Below are 20,560 nucleotides of genomic sequence, written 5' to 3'. Positions count from 1 at the left end.
AAGAATAGGAAACAGTCTTTGTACAAATGAACAAGCAAAAAAAAGGAGTATGTTTGGGAAACTATGATAATTTTACTAAATCAGCCATCATTTACTGAGTACCTGCCATTTGCCAATGAAAACATTACATGGCTTCCTATTTCCAATAATGGTAGACCAACTGTAGATTATCTGAAAACAACTTAAAAACTGGTTTTAAATAACGATAATCTTCAAAGCCATCAAAGAGTTGACATGACAGTAAGGACTTACTAGGAAGAGAATGATAGGGAAATGGAAATCCAGAGAGATAAATGAGTACAGAAAATGAGTACAGAAGCTTCATTTTTCCTGAGAGTATTGCTGAGTCTAGCAAATTTGAAAATTGGTTTTGATAGCCTAGCAGGGGCAAGAGAGAAAGAAAGAAATACCCGGATTTTCTCAGGGTATAATGGTAGACCCTACCCAAAATAAGCGGAGACCTCAAAGGACTACATCTCAAGGTGAATGTGAACTATAGGTAGGTGAGCCCTCACAAGTCACTGAAGCTTGAATTGCACTTTGATTGGCTTTCCAGGGAACCTCAAGCATTAAATTTAGTTTATGGTAATCCAAGACATGCCAGAAGTAAAAGAAAATCCTGTGTAGTGGAAGGCACTTTCATACTAGGCTTCGAATAATTATTCAGATAATTTTTTGTATAATAGCTAGCACATAGTCAAAAATAACCAGGCATAGACATGAATGAGAAGAAACAGGAAATATAGATAGCAGAAAGATACCCTCAAAAACACACATTCTTAAAAGAAAAAAATCATACATATTAAGCTGAAAAAAATCAGGTTGGAAGATACCTGCAAGGAATAGGAAACTATAAAAAATGACACAACCAGTTTTATTAAAACCAAACAGAACTTCTAGAAATGAACACTACAATAACCAAAATTATTGGAAGTGTTGTGTTTAATGGAATATTAGACACCATTGAAAAGGTGTTAATGAAATGAAAGGTAGAGCTGAAGAAATTATCCCCAATGAAGCACAAAGAGAAAAGAGACTGGAAGTGCAGAAGAGATGGTTAGATCTCCTGCGAAGGTCTAACATTCATTTAGCCAGAGTTTCATAAAGGGAGGGAAAAGAGAATGGAGCAGAGGCAGTAAAATAAGAAATGATAGCTGAGAATCTTTCAGGAAGATGCCAAACTACCAACATGAGAAGCTCAACAAATTTAAAGCAGGATTACTAAAGAAAATTCTATACCAAAACACAATAGTTTAAGTGCAGAAAGATAAAGAAAAATAAAAAGTAGCCAAGGGAAAGAGGCAGCAGGGGTGGAAAGATGCCTTCAGTGTGCTGAAAGAAAATAATCGTCATCGTCAGGGAAACGTATTTTTAAAAACATTTATAAAGATAAGACCTCACTAAGGGAAATTGTAAAGTATGTACTTTAGGCAAAAAGGAAATGACCTCAGAATAACACACAGCAGCAAGAATACATGAAGAGCAAAGAAGGTGGAAATGCTAATAAACATTGTCTTCAAAAAACAATTAATAATCATAATAATGACATCTTATGGATTTTAAAAATATATGAAGGATTCATTTAAACCACAGTAAGTGAGTAGAGGCTGGGGCTAGATAGAATTAAGATGTTCTGAGGCCCTTGTATTGTCAGGGTGGAAAGTTATGTATTGATTAATAATAGGCTTTGAAAAGTTAAAGATGAAAATTAAAGAATTAAAGAATAAGTAAAGGTAATCTCTATGATAATTACTAAAAAAAATAGAAACAGAATGTAGTACTTAAAAATGATGAGAGGGGCTTCCCTGGTGGCACAGTGGTTAGGAATCCACCTGCTAATGCAGAGGATACAGGTTCAAGCCCTGGTCTGGGAAGATCCCACGTGCCGCGGAGCAACTAAGCCCAGGCGCCGCAACTACTGAGCCTGTGCTCTAGAGCCCGCGTGCCACAACTACTGAAGCCTGTGCGCCTAGAGCCCGTGCTCCACAAGAAGAGAAGCCACCGCAATGAGAAGTCCGCGCACTGCAACAAAGAGTAGCCCCCGCTCACCGCAACTAGAGAAAGCCTGCATGCAGCAATGGAGACCCAAAGCAGCCATAAACAAACAAACAAACATATTTAAAAATAAATAGATAAAAAACAATGAGAGAGAAAAATAGAAATAATAAAAGAAAACAAGAAAGGAGAGAAAAACCAATGTAGAACAGGTGTTATAAATAACACAAAATAAGATGGTAAGTTTAGATCCATATATATCAACAGGCTGGTATTCTGAATGGTGTGTACAGCAGTACTGGTTATTAAAATATTGAAATTTTTCTATACAAATTGATAAATAGCCTCTGACCCAAGCCCACTGAATGCCTTCAGCCACCCTTACTTAACCCATGGTTAGGCATGGCCATTGGACTACTCTTTTGTCCCCCAGTTCACCACACTCCTGTCCCCCATCCCATATCCTTGTTTCTCCCATGGTCAGAGGATGCCCAAATGTTGCAGGGGAGATACACCCTTGGAAGCAGTAGTGGAACCCCAGAGAACAAATGCCTGGTTCCCTTTGTCCCTTCAAGGCTGTTTGCCTGTGAGTCCCCTAGAGTTGCCATCTCATGGTCACTTGTGCAAACTGCAACTTTCTCAAAGTACCCTACAATTTGCTAAATATTTTTATCACCAGTATATACTCAATTTATAGAGCATCTACAGCAAGATTGTCAGAGTAGTTTTTTTGTTGTTGTTGTTGTTGTTTTTGGCTGTGCTGCTTGTGAGATCTTAGTTCCCCAACCGGGGATTGAAACTGGCCCATGGCAGTGAAAGCCCGGAATTCTAACCACTAGGCCACTGGGAACTCCCCCAGAGTAGACTTCTTTAAAATACAACTATATTCCATTCAAGAGATTCATCTAAAACATAAGACTATAGAATGTTTGAAAGTTAAAAGATGGAAATAAATATATATATTAAACATATAAGTTAAATATTAAATAAGTTATAAATAAATAAATTTATATATATATACATACATACTTATATACACCATGTAACAACTGGGCAAAAGAAAGCTAGCCAATATAGTTGTATTAATATCAGGGGGAAAAATAGACTTCCAGGTGAAAAGCATTACCAGGGAAAAGGAAGTAACCCATTAGAATAAAGGAGTCATTGACCAAGAAGAGATAATAATTTTAAATTTATAGGGCTCAAAAAAAGTGCCTCAAAATGTACTTCAAAAATTGGCAAAACTGCAAGGAGAAATTAACAAGTCTGCCATCATGGGAGATTTTGAGAATGGTGCTACATATATACATTTATTTACTTCTCACAGCAGCCTCATTATGCACATAAAAACTATAAAAAACGTAAAATTCAATATTTAGGAATCTGTGTATGTTCATATTTGGGATTATTTGTCCTATGTCTTGTTTCCCTATCTGGGAAAGGGACTGGATCATCTTCTTTGTAATATGTAGAAATGAGAGCATCTATTCCATTAATCCCCAAATTTGGCTATAGATTAGAATCACCTGGGAAATGTTTTAAAATCCTGATATCCAGGCAATAGGAAAAACCAATTACACTAGACTCTCTGAGGGTACAACTTAGGTATTGGTAGCTTTAAAACTCCCCAGGTGGGGGCTTCCCTGGTGACGCAGTGGTTGAGAGTCCGCCTGCTGATGCGGGGGACACAGGTTCGTGCCCCGGTCCGAGAAGATCTCACATGCCGCAGAGCGGCTGGGCCCGTGAGCCATGGCCGCTGAGCCTGCGTGTCCGCAGCCTGTGCTCCGCAACGGGAGAGGCCACAACAGTGAGAGGCCCGCGTACTGCACAAAAAAACAAAAAAACAAAAAAACTCCCCAGGTGATTCCAGTGGGCAGCCTAATGGAGAATCTCCCCAGATTGCTTGCACATTGGCCCTGAACTGGGGCTGGGTCATCTGTAAAGCTGAGTATCCTGGGGGTGTGCTGCCTGAAGAAGATCACCTTGCAGAAATGGATGTCTCAAGCCTCATTCTAGACCTTCCATCTTCTTCCAAAATTTATTAAAATGTTTACAAAAATAAATTTACGAAACTGTTCCAGGTGATTCTTAATCAGTAGTCTCCCAGCACTTAAGAATGGCAGGCTTGGAAGGTAGTTGTAATGGTTTGAATTGTGTCTCCCCAGAAAAGATGTGTTAAAGTCCTAAGACTAGTACCCCAGAATGTGATCTTCTTTGGAAGTAGGATCATTGCAAATGTAATAAGTTAAGGCCATACTGGAGTAAGGTGGGCCCTTAATCCAGTGTGATTGGTATCCTTATAAGAAGAGGGAAGCTTGGACACAGAGACACAAGGAAAAACTATGTGATGATGGAAGCAGAAATTAGAGTGATACAAGGCAAGGAATGCCAAGGATTGCCATCCATCAGCAGAAGCTAGGAGACAGGCATAGAACGAATTTTCCCTCAGCCCTCAGAAGAAACCAACTCTGCTGACACCTTGATTTCAGACTTTGAGCCTCTAGAACAGTGAAAGAATAAATTTCTGCTGTTTTAAGCCATGCAGTTTGTGGTACTTTGTTAAGGAAGCCCTAGAAAACTGATACAGTAGTGCTTCTCAAATTTTAATGTACATACAAACCCCCTAGAGATCTTGTGAAAATGCATCCCCATCCATTAGGTCTTCAGGTAGGACCTGAGATTCTGAGTTTCCTACAAGTTCCCAGATGAAGCCAGTGCTGTCAGTCCTGTGACCTTGATTTGAGCACAAAGGCTTCCAGATGTTGTTGATGCTTCTGGTGAAGACCATAAGCATCAGTAGCCAGGGCTGTGAGAACAGTGCCAATATAGCCAAAGCCCTGGGTTCTAGGATCCATGGAACTGTTAAGATTTATTTTGTCCATGCCCAGGATGGTGCTTACAGTCTCAGCCCAGCAGCTTATTTCGGCGAGCCACAGGTTACAAGGTGCCAGACCTGCAAGAATGTGCACACAAACCAGGTAGCCTCAGCCTGACTCACACTGCATCCTGCAGGGGAGGAGTCAGTAGAATCTTCCTCTGGCATGTAGTGCCATACCAAGCCCTAGCTGTGGTCTCCCAAAGCAGGAATTGAGCAGTGCTCTTGCCTTGCAGTGTATTCTTTCAAAGAGACTTAGGTGTTGCATTGAAAATGCCCTTAAGCACTTCCAAGTCTACAATAGGAGCAAAGCTGAGATCTTCTAAAGTCTTGCTTGTGGGGAGCACCTTTGGGGAAGATGACCAAGATGGGTGGTAGAGCAGACCACTGCTGGTTTTCTCCAGCATCTATTCCTCCTGCTTTGGGGAGTAGCACCTAGATTTTCCATTGGGGCGACCCTTCCCCAGCTTGCAGTCTGTGTGGTGTCTGGAGCTGATAGCAATAACCAGCCCTAGAATCAGAATGTCACACTGGGGGAAAAAAAAAAGCCTGGGACCCAAGCCAGGCCAATGAGAATTCATGTGAGACTTTTGCTGGAACTCTTGGGTGAGAGACACATGTGTTCTGCTGGGGCTGCTGAGCTGGTGGGATGAACTCCTGGAGCTGCTGGTGGCCATGGCTCTTTCTCTTAGAGGGAAGGATCTGCTGAGAATGAATCCAAGGCAAAGGAAAACACAGCCAAGATAGAGAAAGAGAGTCAATGACCTGCTGATGTTATTCAAGGCCCTGGATTCAGACTCATCTCCAAGCTGGAGCCAAAAAAATCCTTTTTGATGAAGCCAGCTTGAATTGCACACACAGAATTCATGAATTTTTATTTATTTAACAAACACTTTATAGCATTTCCTACGTGCTAGGCACTGTCCCAAGCACTTAGCATGTATTGACTCATTTCATCCTTTCAACAGCCCTATAAAATGTGTACTGTTATCATCCACATTTCTAGATGAGAAGATTGAAGCACCAATAACTTGGGTAATAGAATCAAGGTCTCCAGCCAGTAAGGGTCAAAACTAGGATTCAAGCCTAGGTAGTTGGCCCCAGAGCCTTTGTGTCACCACTTACTGGACTGCCTTTTTAACACGGGGGAGATTATTTCATAGTTAGAGCTGCTTAAAGAGGCAGTAAGTTCCTCATTATGAGTAGTATGAAAAAATACAATTAGACAGTAGACAAATACTGAGGGGATCCAAGAATCTGAATTTAGACAGTGAGAACTTAATGAAATAAGAGGGCACTCATTGGGGCTTCCCTGGTGGCGCAGTGGTTAAGAGTCCACCTGCCAATGCAGGGGACACAGGTTCGTGTCCCGGTCCGGGAAGATCCCACATGCCGCGGAGTGGCTAGGCCCGTGAGCCATGGCCGCTGAGGCTGCGCGTCTGGAGCCTGTGCTTTGCAACGGGAGAGGCCACAACAGTGAGAGGCCCGCATACCGCAAAAAAAAAAAAAAAAAAAGAGGGCACTCATTAGTAAAATGAAAACATATGAAAGTATAAAACTGATAAAGGTAATTATTTAGTCAGATTAAGAATACTGTAATGGTGGTGTGTAAATCACTTTTAACGTTAGTAAAAAGGTTAAAAGACCAGAAGTATTAAAAATAACAATAGCTACGATGATTAGTTAATGAATATACAATATAAAAAGATGTAAATTGTGGCATCAAAAACATAAAATATAGGGAGGGGCAAGTAAAAGAGTAGTTTTTGTATGTGATTAAAGTTAAGTTGTTATCAGCTTAAAATAGACTGTACTATAAAATTTTTTATGTAAGCCTCATGGTACCCATAAAGCAAAAACCTATAGGAATTACACAAAACAGAAGAAAGGATTCAAAGCAAACCCCTACAGAAAAGCATCAAATCATGAAGGAACCCAGCAAGAGAGGAAGAAAGGACAAAGGAACTACAAACCAGCCAGAAAACAGTTAACAAAATGGCAATAGTACTTTAAATAACTATTTTAAATGTAAATGGACTAAATTTTTCAATTAAAAGACATAGAGAGGCTGAACGAATTGAAAGAAAAAAAGACCCAACAATATGCTGCTTAAGAGATTCACTTTAGCTTTAAATACACTCAAAGGCTGAAAGTGAAGGGCTGGAAAAAGATATTCCATGCAAATAGAAACCAAACAGAGCAGGGGTAGCCATACTTATTTCAGACAAAATAGACTAAGTAAAAAACTGTAGTAAGAGACAAAGAAGGATAGAAATTTTGTTATTCTCTTACTCACATTACCCTTGTCCACTCCATGGCATCTGGTCCTGTTGAGCCCACCCCAGGCCAGCATGAGTGGACTCTGGGTCTGTGCTGGAAGTAGCAGGAAGTAGAGATTTCTCCCAGGTGCTGAGTGTGGCTCAGGCTCATCTGGGGGTACAGGATGTGTGTGTTGCTTTTCCTTTAGAAATCTGTTGCACAGACCTGAGATTCTACCTCTCTCTGAACCTCAGCTTCTTCATCTGTAAAAGGTAATGGTATTATTTTACATAGTTTTTGTAAGGATTAAATGAGACATATGTGAAAAGTTTGTTTATTCATTCCACAGATGTTTATTAAGGGCCTACTATGTTCCAGGTTCCATTCCAGGTATAAGAATTGTATCAGACAGGGGCTAGGCAGAAAACAGAATTCATCCCCAAATGGTTTAAATAAAGAGATTTTAATAAAGGAATCACTTACGGAGGGGTGTGTGGGGCTCAGGGAACATGCATCCAATAACAACAGCAAGAAGCCATTATCATCATTAGGGGTGAAGGGACAAGGAGAGGAAGTAGAATTAATAGACTCAATCCAGAAGGTTTCACCTAGACTTGGGCAGGAGAGCCATGCAGTTGAAGCAATAGTTGTAAAGGAACTTAGCTACCTCCAAAGTCCAGCACTGAAGCAGGTGGGCACTAGGAAGAAGTACCACCACCCTCCTCTCCCCCTGCCCTCCAGTCTCCTGCTGGGACCTCACTTTGGCCCAGTGAGCAAGAGAGCCCGATAGGTACTGTCCACAGAGTTCAGCCTCCTGGGGCTCAGAGCAGGGCAGAGAAGAATGGGGTGGGGGCAGGAGGGCCCCCGAAGAGAATAACTCTCATAGGAATCACCGGTAAACAAAACAGTCCACATCTCTGCTCAAGGCCAGATTCTACTAGTGCTTTGTATATGGCAAAGTATTACACGAGTTGGTTAAATCACGGGTAACTGTAGTAATTAAACTGATAGCACCCCTTACTCTGGTTTCTGTCAAACACCCAAACTAAGGGTGGACTGCCAGCCAGCTCGAGGTGCTCAAGAGCAGCTCAGACAATCCAGGTTCTCAGTAAAGTGTAATTCTATTTAGAGAGCAGAGCAGGGGCCATTCCAGGACATGTTAAGATTCATGCATTGTGGATGGCTGTTGCCATTCTGGGCCCAAATTCAAGCCTCAGAATGGAGCAATAAAAAAGGGCAGCCGTGTCCATACAGCCAGATGGGATTCAAAATACAGGACAGGAGAAACCAAGAATGAAAAACACCCACGGAGGCAGATGTTAATGAGGTCCCAGCCTAATTACACAAGCCCTGCTCTCAGTGTCCAGCATTAGGCAACACTAAATTATAGGCACCCATTCAAACCACAGTGGCTGATAATGTGTCTCCGCTCATTAGAAGGTCAGACCTCAGAGAGGGTTGAAGAGAAGGAGCCAGAAAGCTTAAGTAACACAAGACCTTGAGGAAAGTCATTGAAGACTCTCAAAAACTACCCCGGGTACCCACCCCAGGATTACTGTTTCCAGGGGGGATATTTGGGGCAAGATGGAGATGTGTGGGCCTGTCCCAGAGGAGGAGTTATTTTATAAAATCTTAGATGTCCAGAGTAGTTAGAAGAGTCCCTTAGAGTTTTCTGTGTGTCCTCATTTTACAGGTGGGCAAATTGTGTCCCAGGTGGCAGGGAGGAAGATGACTTGTCCAAATCCTCCTAGCATGTTAGCTTTTGTGTCAGGATCAGCTCTCAATCCTGAACCTCTATCCTGAGAACTCTCAAACATCCCATCAAAGAATATTATAAAATCATGTTTATTTCACACATAATTGCTCAAAGTCTGAGCTTCCTGAACTTGGAATTTCAAATTCTAGATATTCATTCATTCGACAAATATTTATTGAGCAAATTCAGAATGCCAGGCACCCACCAGCAAATCACAAAGAGCTCAGTTTCTACTCTCCCTTGGTGGTGCCTGTGTCTGTTTGGAAAAGTGCTTCCTTTAATTCTCCTAAGTGGTTACACACACACCAAGCTTTTCCTACTTTCCTTTCTTTCATTCATTAAAGATGTGCCAGACATAGAGGATACAGTAGTGAACAAAATAGACAGTACCCTTTGTGGAGCTGACATTTAAGCTACAGAAACTGACAACAAATAAGAAAACAAATATGCAGTCTAATGGCAGGTCGTGAGAAAAGGTTGAAGCAAAGGATAAGATAGAGAGTGACTGGTATTCGAGGTGGGGTGATCAGGGAAGGCTTCTCTGAGGAGGTGACTTGAGTAGAAACCTAAATAATGTGAGCAGAGTGAGCACTGTGGACTTGGGAGAGGAGCTTCCCCCTCTCTCTCTTGACTTTGAGTGGATGTGCACACAGGTAAGGTGCAGCTTTGGGGCCAGAAGAGGCAAAGAAGGAAGGCAGAGACCTCCCTTGCCCTGGTGCACTCATGTCACCTTCTCTACCTTCTTCCCTAAAGTTGAATTTGGCACCCCCTCCTCTGTGCCAAAAAGCATCTAGGACTTGCCAGGTAGGCGGGGTGGCTTCATGGCTGAAAGCCCACCTACAGGGGCAGAGCAGACCACCTGGGGTGGGTCTCAGCTTTGCCTTCTGCAAGCTGGGAGGCCCTGGATTAGTCTTTCCACCTTCCTAGCTCTTGGTTTCCCCATTTGTAAAGTGGGAAGAAGTAACCCGTGCTTCTGAGAATGATACGTATGAAGTAGGTAAGCGGTGTCTGGGGACAGTCTTTGCACCTGCTCTTCGTTCCTCCTGAAACACTCCGCAGATGCTACCATGTCGCACCCTTTCAAATTTCTGATCAAATGCCACCTTCTCAGAGAGACCTTGCCAGACCATACTGTCCCCACACTCGAGCCCCAACTATACATTTTTTTCCTTCAAGCAGTCATCACTGCCTGAAAGTATAGATAGGTAAATAGATGGATGATAGATGATTCACTGATTGATTGATAGCTGACAGATTAGGTACATTAATAAAATATATTAATGTAATATTATTATAATAATGTATAATAGAAAATAATATATACAGCTGATATGCTTTATGTAATTAGATAATACATTAATATAATAATATTAACATTATAATCAATGTATATTATATTAATTATATTATATTTTGATTATATAATTATTATATTACAGATATAGATAAGATGTGCTATTTATATAATTTATTTTATTGTGTTATTTTCTAGAAGAGAAGACCGTGTAGGCAGGGACTTTGTTTTGCTTCCCCGTATTCCCAGCCCCTAGAACAGGGCCTGTCATGCATGTATCAGTTTCTCAATAATTATTTGTTCAGTGAATGAAGGAATGAACCAACACTTAGCCAGTGGCTCTGTGTTCTTGTTCTTACTGCTCTCCCTGCATTGTGATGAATTCAGGAGAACAGTAATCATTATTTACTTCTCATGTCTCCCACTGGACTGGACCTTCCTTGAGGATCGGGTTAAGGACTGTTTTTCCAAGTTGTACCCCAAGCGCCTGGCTCAGTGCCGAAATCTTTGCTGAAGGCATTCAGGACTGGCCGACTCTTCAAATGAATTAAGAATCCCACAACTTTGCAAAGTAAAAAGCTCACAACTGAGAGGACCCCAGCCAGCTTGCACCAGGCATGGACTTGCTGACCAGCACACCGCCCACCGCCTTCTCTCCCCGGGAGGGGATGGGGTCTGGGAGGCCAGGGACAATGAGGCATTGAGGGTCCCAGCAGAGCAGCCTTGGTGGGGGAAGGCCCGATCTATCTCTTTGCCCAGGGCCTTTGCCCTCGGCACTGCAGGAGAAAGCAGAATCCCTGGGGACTTGCAGAGGTGGGGCGTGGGAACGGGAAGAAAGCAACACAAGAAAGAGACAGTGAGAGCCTGTAAAGAAATGCCAGGCTCCGCTACCCATGCGTCTCCAGCCAACAAGCCAGCGGCAGGTCTGCCAGCTCCCCCAGGAGTGGGGGCAGAGCACTGACAGGGCACAACAGTGTGGCTCCTGCTTCCCAGGATCATAGAAACGGGACGGGAGAGACCTCAGAGGCCACCGGAGAGCCCCTGCCCGCCCCACACGCACCTTCCTTCCCACAGGCTGCAGCCACTCCCAGCAATGGCTCCCACCTGGGTCCCACTCTGCCCTCCCAGGGCACCTGCTCCCAATCTGACAGGATCCACTGTGGGAGAGATTGCCCGATGGTTACTTCACCCTTTTGACTTCGGCGTCCTATTTCTCATTCAGAAACCATCACCTTTTACTAACAGGCTACCGGGTACCTGGGGACTTCTCAGTGGCAGGTAATTTGATCCCCTTTTTGAAAGAAGTGAAGGAACATCTTCTGAGAAGGGTAATGCCTGGTCCAAAGTCACACAGAGAATGAGTAGGGGAGTGGGGTTCAAACTCCCATGACGTCATGTCACACTTGCCTTCTACCTGGTCGGCACAGCTTGATGCTAGAAACAACACTAGCATTAGTGCTGGGTGATCCTGGGTTCAAATCTTGACTCCCCACTTACTGTTTGTGTGACTGCACAGTAACCTCATTCCCTGATTCCCATGTTCTTCAATTGTAAAATGGAAGTGTTGCCTACTTTGAGGGCTGGAAGAGGAAGTCTGCTAATGCCTGAAACACAGTGGCTGCTCTCGAAATGTTCAGCCTGCCCCTTGCTCGCCCTCCCACCCCACGACTCCTTCTGCACACTCTTCCTTTCCTGGCCCCTGAGTGAGTCTGGTGGACAGGGGGAGGGGAAGGAGGAGACTGTCTGGGGCCCCTTCCTCACCCTAGGCAACATGGAGGAGTGATCCGTTCACAGTTTGCTCAGTGTTTTCAGACTCTGTCTCTTCATTTAAGCATGTCCACCTGCTTCCGAAGGGCTGATGGATCCACCGGTTCAGTGACTTTCAACCTTTCCCATGAAGGCGAATAATTTAAGACACCCCTCCCTCCCCACCGGGCCTATTTATTAAAATACAGGTGCTTAGGCCCCATTACCAGAAAGTCTGGTTCCTGGGTGGGGCCCAGGAATGTGCATGTTGTCAAACTCTACCTACAAGGTTTCAAGACCAGGAGTCCAAGGACTTTGCTTTAGAATCCATTGCACAACTAGCCTACGAAGAGGAGCCGCAGGCAGACAACTAAAACACAGAATGGAATGATACGTTATTTGATTTTATTCTGTGTAGTTTTAAAGTAAATGTGGAAATATTAGCAACAGTCATATACAAAAAAAAAATTGAACTTGCTTAAAGAAGTTACAGGTTCAAAGTCTAGCTCTACTAGTTACTGACTACAGGGCTTTAGGACAGTGTTTCCTTTCTGAGTGTGTTTCCTCATTTGTACATGAGGATGGCAATTCTAACTTCATAGGACAGTGGATAGAATCAAAAGAGGTAATAGGTATGAGCATACTTGATAAATTATGAAGTAGTGTATAAACGTTAAATGTTATATTAAGATGAACAGTTTTCTCTGAGATGTCTTCATTTTGCTATAAAGAGTATTTCTGTGCTGTTAAGCCTATTTTCAGGCATTCTAGAATATATCCCTTTACCTTCTGTAGTGTTTGTCCTGATGGCAGTGAAGTTTCTGAAAAGGAAGTCAACCCTTGGACATTCAACCCTTCATTGAATGAGGTAGCCTCAGAGATGGAACCGGTGCCATCCTCCCTAGGTGATATAGGGACTCCAGACCCCTGAGTTTCTCCCGATGATGATGATGATGATGATGATGTGTGTGTAAAACTTTTTCTCATATCAGTATTTTTTTGATTCTCCACCTCCATTCCTACCGTAGACCAAAATCACCTTTCTCCTTCACCTGGATTTCTGCAGTACCCTTCTCACTGGCCTCCTTGCCTCTGCCTCAGTTATCAGTCGTTGAGTAATGAACCACCCCAAAACCTCATGGCTTAAAACCTCAATCATTTTATTTGCTTGCAGTCTGTGGGTCAGGAGTCTGGAGGGCTGGAACAGGCAGTTCTGCTGCTGCATGCCTTGTGGCTTGGCTGGGCTGGAAGGTCCTGTCACCTTCATGTCCATGTCTCTGGTGCCTTGGTGCCCCTCCATGTGGTCTCTCTTTCTCCATGTGGCTGTTGCACTTTCTCCTAGCAGTGTGGTCTCAGGATAGTGAGACTTCTCATACAGCAGCTGGTTTTCAAGAGGACAAGTTACAAGAGGGATAGAAGGTGTAAATATCTTAAAGGCCAGAGTTAGGAGTTTCACAGCATCACTTCTGCCACATGCTAGTGGTCAGAGACAGGTACAGGGGAAAACTAGATTTAAGGAGATCCCACTTTTTAATGAAAGGAGCAGCAAAGAATTCAAAGACACGTTAGTCCACCATGGCCCATTTCAATCCATTCTCTACACAGCAGCCAGAATGATTCTTCTGAAATTAAATCAGATGCCAAGCCCATGTTTAAAACCTGCCAAGGCAGACTTCCCAGCTGGCGCAGTAGTTAAGAATCCACCTGCCAATTCAGGGGACACAGGTTCAAGCCCGGGTCCGGAAAGATCCCACATGCCACGGAGCAACTAATCCTGTGTGCCACAACTACTGAGCCTGCGCTCCAGAGCCCGTGAGCCACAACTACTGAGCCCACGTGCCACAACTACTGAAGCCCGTGCCTAGAGCCTGTGCTCCGCAACAAGAGAAGCCACTGCAATGAGAAACCCACGCACCGCAACGAAGAGTAGCCCCCCGCTCTCCACAACTAGAGAAAGCCCACGCGCAGCAATGAAGACCCAACACAGGCAAAAATAAATAGATAAATTTTTAAAAAACCCAAAAAACCTGCCAAGGGCTTTCCATCCCTCTTAGAGTGGAATTCACAGTCCTGACCGTGCTTGGTAGGTGCCCTGTGGTCTAGACTTCCTCTGTCTCTCCACCTTCGTCCCCATCAGCCACACCAGTCCTCCTATTGTGTGCCGATCTTTAAACAGGTCAAGTGTATTCTCCCCTCCTCAGGGCCTTTGCACTTGCTATTCCCTCAGCATGGGAAACTTTTCTCCCAGATATGAACACAGCTCACCCCTCATGACATTTTGGCCTTACTCAGGTGCTACCGCTTCCTTCTCTGACCATCCTATCCAGAATAACCTCTCACGTGGCTCTCTAAGCCCTCACCCTGCTTTATTATTTAATTAACAGCAGTCATCACTGCTGCTATGTTTGTTTGTGTTCGTTGCCCATCTCCAGCACTAGAACATAACCTCTTTGAGGGCAGGGAACTTGTCTGTTTTGCCAGTCACTACATCCCTAGTGTCTAGAATGGTGACTGGCATCATTTTGGTTGAACAAGTGACTAATTCTTATATCCTGCCTTTTGTTTTATTTTCTGCATTTGTACCTATCTCCCCACCCCAGACTGGGAGGTCCTTGAGGGCAGAGGTCATGTTGTTTTCATCACTGCAACAAGCTGACATCTAGTGTGGTACTTGATAACTGTGGGTTGGGTGCCAGGTTTGAGCCCCACCCCTGTTTAAAGCCCCAAGCTTGCTCTTTTAGAAGTTCCTGTTGTCCTTCTTTGTTCTGAAACATATACTGACTAAAAACGGTATGGCCTGTTACTATCCCCATATTACAGAAATAGAAACTGAGTCACAGAGTAGCTAAATAACTTGCCTAAGTCACACAGTAAGTGGAGCAGCCAGGATTTAAACCCAGGAAGGCTTATTCAAAACCCATGACCTTAAGGGCTCTACCAAACTTCTTCCCACCGTGATTGGGTCCTTGGTCACAGCTTGTCTCTTTTGTGCCATTTCGCTGATGGTTCTGTGCTTACAAAACCTATTTCCTCAGTGAACTCAGGTTTGTATCCTTTGATTTTCTTTTAAACCAGCTCTGTCACTTATATTGGGCAAGTTGATGGTCCTTTCTGTGTTTCAGTTTCCCCAGATACAAAGTAGAGATAATAATAGTTCCTAACCTGAGGTACAGTTGAAAGAGTGAAAGGAACTAATTCACAAAAGGCACTTACAATAGGACCTGCCATGTAGTTAGCAGTCAATAAGTCTTAGCTGTTATTATGATTTATTTCCCCCAAAGCACAAAACACAGCTTTAGCCCTTGGCCATACACTCTGCTAAATCCTTTTGCCCCTGCCAATGGACACTGAGACTTTTTACCTGCTACAAAACACCATCGCAGGATGCCCAGTATCCCCCCACAAAGAGCTCTGGATCCTGACATCGTTTGCCATTCTTCCCAGCATCATGCTCATTCTTTCACGTTCTTCCAGAGTGAACTGAACACCTGCCTTGTGCAAGGCTTTCTGTGAGGCACTTCCTATACCCTGTGTCACTTTATATTCTTGTTCCCGTATCCCAGATGGAGAAACTGAAGCTATCAGAGCTTATGTAACTTGTCCCAAAGGAACCCAGCAAAACAATAGAAAAACCTAACTAGTCCTCTGCATTCTCCCCTGCTCACCTCCAATCTATTCTCTATACCACAGCCAGACTGTTTTTCTCTCTTTTTTTAAATTAATAGACTTTATATTTTTAGAGAGGTTTTAGGTTCACAGCAAAATTGAAAGTACACAGAGTTCCCATGTGCCCCCTGTCCTCTGACACACATGGCCTCCCCCATTATCCACATCTCCCACCAGAGTGGTACCTGTATCACAATTGACGAAGCTACTCGGAAACATCGTTCTCACCCAAAGTCCATAGTTTATGCTAGACTTCATTCTTGGTGTCGTACATTCTGTGGGTTTTGACAAATATATAATGACACGTATCCACCATTGTATTATCCTACGGGACAGTTTCACTGCCCTAATAATCCCCTGTGCTCTGCTTATTCATTCCTCCCTCCTCCATAACCTCGGGTGACCACTAATCCTTTTACTGTTTCTATAGTTTTGCCTTTTCTAGAATGTCATAAAGTTGGAATCATACAGTATATACTCTTTTAAAGTGAGCTTTTTAAAACACTAATTTGATTGTGTCCTTTCATCAGTTAGAACCGTTCAATACGTTCTTTATACTGTTAGACCAAAATCTTTACTGTGGGGTGTGGTCTGGCCCCACCCACCCTGCCAGCCTCCTCTTGCTGTCTCTGCATCAGCCACATCCATCAACTCTTGCTCAGTTCTTCAACCCTCACCTATTCTTTCCCGTCATAGGTTTCACATATTCTGTTCCATCTGCCTGGAAAGTTCTTTCCTCCCCACTTCACCTAGAAAACTCCTGCTTGTCCTTCAGATCTCAGCTCAAGTGTCACTCAGGGAAACCACTTAACCCTCCCACATGATATTTATTGTACCTGGTACTCAGCGGGCTTGGAGTCCGTCTTCATTGAATAAGTGAAGGTGCTATGTGTATAGCTATTTAAGCACTTACTGTGTCTTAGGTACTGTGCTGGATACTTTACATTTATTATTTCTAATTCTTACATCCTCCTTGCATGATCAGTACATAAGCTATATTTTATAGATGGGAAATTGAGGCTCAGAGAAGTTCAGTATCTTACCCAAAGTCCCACAGCTCATGAGGGGTGGAGTTGGCATTTGTATACAGCTCTGTCTGAATTTAAAGCTGTGTTCTTACAGCTATACCACACCCCCTGATTTTTTTTTAATGCTGGAGCCTGTGTTTGGGCCTCTGTTGGTGGCAGGGTACTGGGGCTTTCTGGGTGGGTGGGTGGCTACTCATTTCCAGGGGTCAGTAGTCAAGGCAAAGGTTGGTGCTATTTAATAATTTGCAGCAGCTGCTCTGCAGTTGGGCGATCACAGCATTTGTTCACCATATGATGGTTTGGCGCCCATTCAGCTCCCCAGGGAGAGCCATACAGCCATCTTTTATTGCCACCCTCCGTGCTGAGAGAAAGAAGCACAAAGAGATAAAGTGACTGTGTGGCTTGCACTTGCTTTGGGCAATCATGCAGAGCTTCCTGACTTCACAGCCTCCATGCTCCTTCCCCTCATCCCAGGCTCCCACAGGTATCAGGGCAAGGCTGAGACCAGTCTTTGTCTTTCGCATGCAGCCAAATTCATTCTCTCCCTGAGCTTCTCTGCACCAAATGCTGAGGCAGGAGAAGAGTAAGGGTCGTTGTGTAAGGTTGTACAGCTTGTGGACTGCTCAGAGGCATATATGGTGCCCTCCAAGTGGGGGCTAAAAGTCAGCCAGTTCTCTGCTCACCTGTGCTCTAGCTTGGGGCTGCTTCTGCCCTTTTTCTAGTAGAGACCATCAGTTAGCCCTGGGCTCTGGAGACCACAAACACCTTCTCTCTGCTTGGAATTTGCATTCACTAGGATGTCCAGACTCTAGACCCTGCTGACCCCAGAACTCCTGCAAGCATAAATCACTGTAGTCATTGTTAACTACCCTTCCATCTAGGCTTGGAACTCCTTAAGCAAATTACCAGGACCAAGACCCTGCCCTCTAGGGTCAAGAACAAAGCAGTTCTGGCTGAGTGTTAAGACCACAGGCTGCACAGTTGACCATACTTGGATTCAGGTCTTCCTTCCATCACCTACTAACCATGTGACCTAGGGGCACTCCCTTCACCTCTCTGAGCCTCAACTCCCTCATCTGTGAAACCGAGTGGTGCTTATAAAAATTAAATAAAATAATTTATGCAGCCATGAGAAAAGTGGCTAACATCAGTTGCTTACTATGTGCCTGCCACTGTTCTAGGCACTTTTATGGAGAGTAATTGCTTTAATTCTCGGAACAATCTATTTTCCATATGAAGACTCTGAGGCACAGAAAGATGAACTAACTTGCCCACCGTCACACAGCTGCTAAATTGGTGAAGCTGGAATTTGAATCAGGGCTCTGAATGAGGGCTCGCTACTGACTCTCAAAGTAAAGCATGTAGAAGTCAGTTCCAGCCCTGGCACAAAGAAAGTGCTCAACAAATAAAAGCCATTACTGTTATCAGCAGTAGCAGCTGCAGCTACCAGGATCAGAAGCTGCCAGCACATGAGATTTTATAGATCATATACCATGTCATGTGGTTCTCAAACCCTTTCCACAGAGGTACCTCCTGGTGTCTTTCAGATTGTTAGCAGGGCTTAGTGGGCAAGATTCCAGCTCCCCCTTTTCCCACTCCTGCCACCTTTACCCAGAGAATCAGTTCCACTTTCATCTATTTATATATTAAAATTCCAAGTAAAATTTTGTTTGAGAAAGAATTCTGCTGCCAAGCAAGAGTTTTAAAATGTGGCCCAGCCTAATCCATTTATCTTTAAATAAATGTGCCACAGAAAGAGCAAGTACCTTGCTCAGAGACACACAGCGAATGAGTTGGAGACTGTGCCAGGGCAGAGCTATTTCCTGATTCCCAGAGCAGTGGCTTTTTGCTCAGCCTCGTTCAAGGTCTTGTTTTTTCCCCTCAAGAGGCAACCGGGAGAATATATTTTGTTCACATTTCCCAGACCCCCTCATTCCATTGCGCTTTCTCCCCGTCTCCAAGCACACTGCCTATGTCTGCATCTGACCTGGCTGCACCCCTTCATGCAAATGCTGACAGGTGCCCCCAATCCCAGGCAGACCGACCCCAGCACCACTCTGCTTCACAAAGGCAAGTCGGGGAGGCTGGCCTCTCACTGCTGGCTCCATCTCTCACTGTGCTGGTCAGACCTGAGCTCAGAGAGGAGCGAGAGCTGACCGGTTCATAGTGTTAATGGGGTACATTTGAGAAATGCTAAACCAACAGTGCTTGGAAATTCAGGCCAGCAGCCAAGTATAGAGCCAGCCAAGTTTCAGCTGGGGTGGGAGGGGATGGTTACTCTGAGGCCGATTTAGTGTCTTTTAAATACTGGATGAAGACATTGTTTATTCAAGACTTTGGGAGCACAAAGATAAAACATGCATAATGGATTTGGGGTCTTTCAGCAGACAGCTCTCCTAAACTGTCTCCATCATCATAATAAAGAATTGGGGCCATCCACTGAGGCCTATTGTGTGCTGGGGAGCTTTGTATGGATCTTCTCCCTTCAGTAAACTGTATGGCACAGGTTAGGAAGCTGAGGTTCAGAGAAGTGAAGAAACGGGCTCAGGGTCACACAGCTGATGGAGGAGGAGCCAGAATTTAACCAGGGTTCTCCAACTCCCAAATCCTCATTCTTTTGATTTAGACTAAGTCTTAAGGCTTAGGACCCTGACCTCTAGGGTCAAGGGCAAAGCAGTTTAGTCTGGGTGTTTAGACTAACACTTGGATTTATTTATTTTTTTTTTAATTTAAATTTAAATTTATTTTTAAAATATTTTTATTGGAGTATAATTGCTTTACAATGTTGTGTTGGTTTCTGCTTTATAACAAAGTGAATCAGCTATATGTATACATATATCCCCATATTCCCTCCCTCTTGCGTCTCCCTCCCACCCTCCCTATCCCACCCCTCTAGGTGGTTACAAAGCACCTAGCTGATCTCCCTGTGCTATGCAACTGCTTCCCACTAGTTATCTGTTTTACATTTGGTAGTGTATATATGTCAGTGCTACTCTCTCACTTCGACCCAGCTTACCCTTCCCCCTCCCCGTATCCTTAAGTCCATTCTCCACGTATGCATCCTGTCCTGCCCCTAGGTTCATGAGAACCTTTTTTTTTTTAGATTCCATATATATGTGTTAGCATACGGTATTTGTTTTTCTCTTTCTGACTTACTTCACTCTGTATGACAGACTCTAGGTCCATCCACCTCACTACAAGTAACTCAATTTCGTTTCTTTTTATGGCTGAGTAATAGTCCATTGTGTATATATGCCACATCTTCTTTATCCATTCATCTGTTGATGGACACGTAGGTTGCTTCCATATCCTGGCTATTGTAAATAGAGCTGCAATGAACATTGTGGTACATGTCTTTTTTGAATTATGGTTTTCTCAGGGTATATGCCCAGTAGTGGGATTGCTGGGTCATATGGTAGTTCTATTTTTAGTTTTTTAAGGAACCTCCTTACTGTTCTCCATAGTGGTTGTATTAATTTACATTCCCACCAACAGTGCAAGAGGGTTCCCTTTTCTCCACACCCTCTTCAGCATTTATTATTTGCAGATTTTTTGATGGTGGTCATCCTGACCGGTGTGAGGTGATACCTCATTGTGGTTTTGATTTGCATTTTTCTAATGATTAGTGATGTTGAGCACCCTTTCATGTGTTTGTTGGCAATCTGTATATCTTCTTTGGAGAAATGTCTGTTTAGGTCTTCCACCCATTTTTGGATTGTGTTGTTCTTTTTTTTGATATTAAGCTGCATGAGCTGCTTGTATATTTTGGAGATTAATCCTATGTCAGTTGCTTCATTTGCAAATATTTTCTCCCATTCTGAGGCTTGTCTTTTGGTCTTGTTTATGGTTTCCTTTGCTGTGCAAAAGTTTCATTAGGTCCCATATGTTTGTTTATCTGTTTGTTTATTTATTTATTTATTTATTCATTTATTCATTTATTC

At 43.5% G+C, this 20,560-nt stretch overlaps 1 protein-coding gene across 1 annotated transcript in view; it reads left to right on the top strand.

Moving 5' to 3' along the window:
• Positions 1–20,560, top strand: part of SYN3 (synapsin III) — a gene marked incomplete at both ends in the record, with an annotated part of 425,000 nt that overhangs the window by 54,672 nt on the left and 349,768 nt on the right. The window lies entirely within an intron of this gene.

The sequence above is a fragment of the Hyperoodon ampullatus genome, assembly GCF_949752795.1.
Source record: "Hyperoodon ampullatus genome assembly, chromosome: 11".
NCBI lineage: Eukaryota > Metazoa > Chordata > Mammalia > Artiodactyla > Ziphiidae > Hyperoodon > Hyperoodon ampullatus.
The sequence above is the reverse complement of the archived record's forward strand: the minus strand, read 5'-3'. Positions and strand labels throughout refer to the sequence as shown.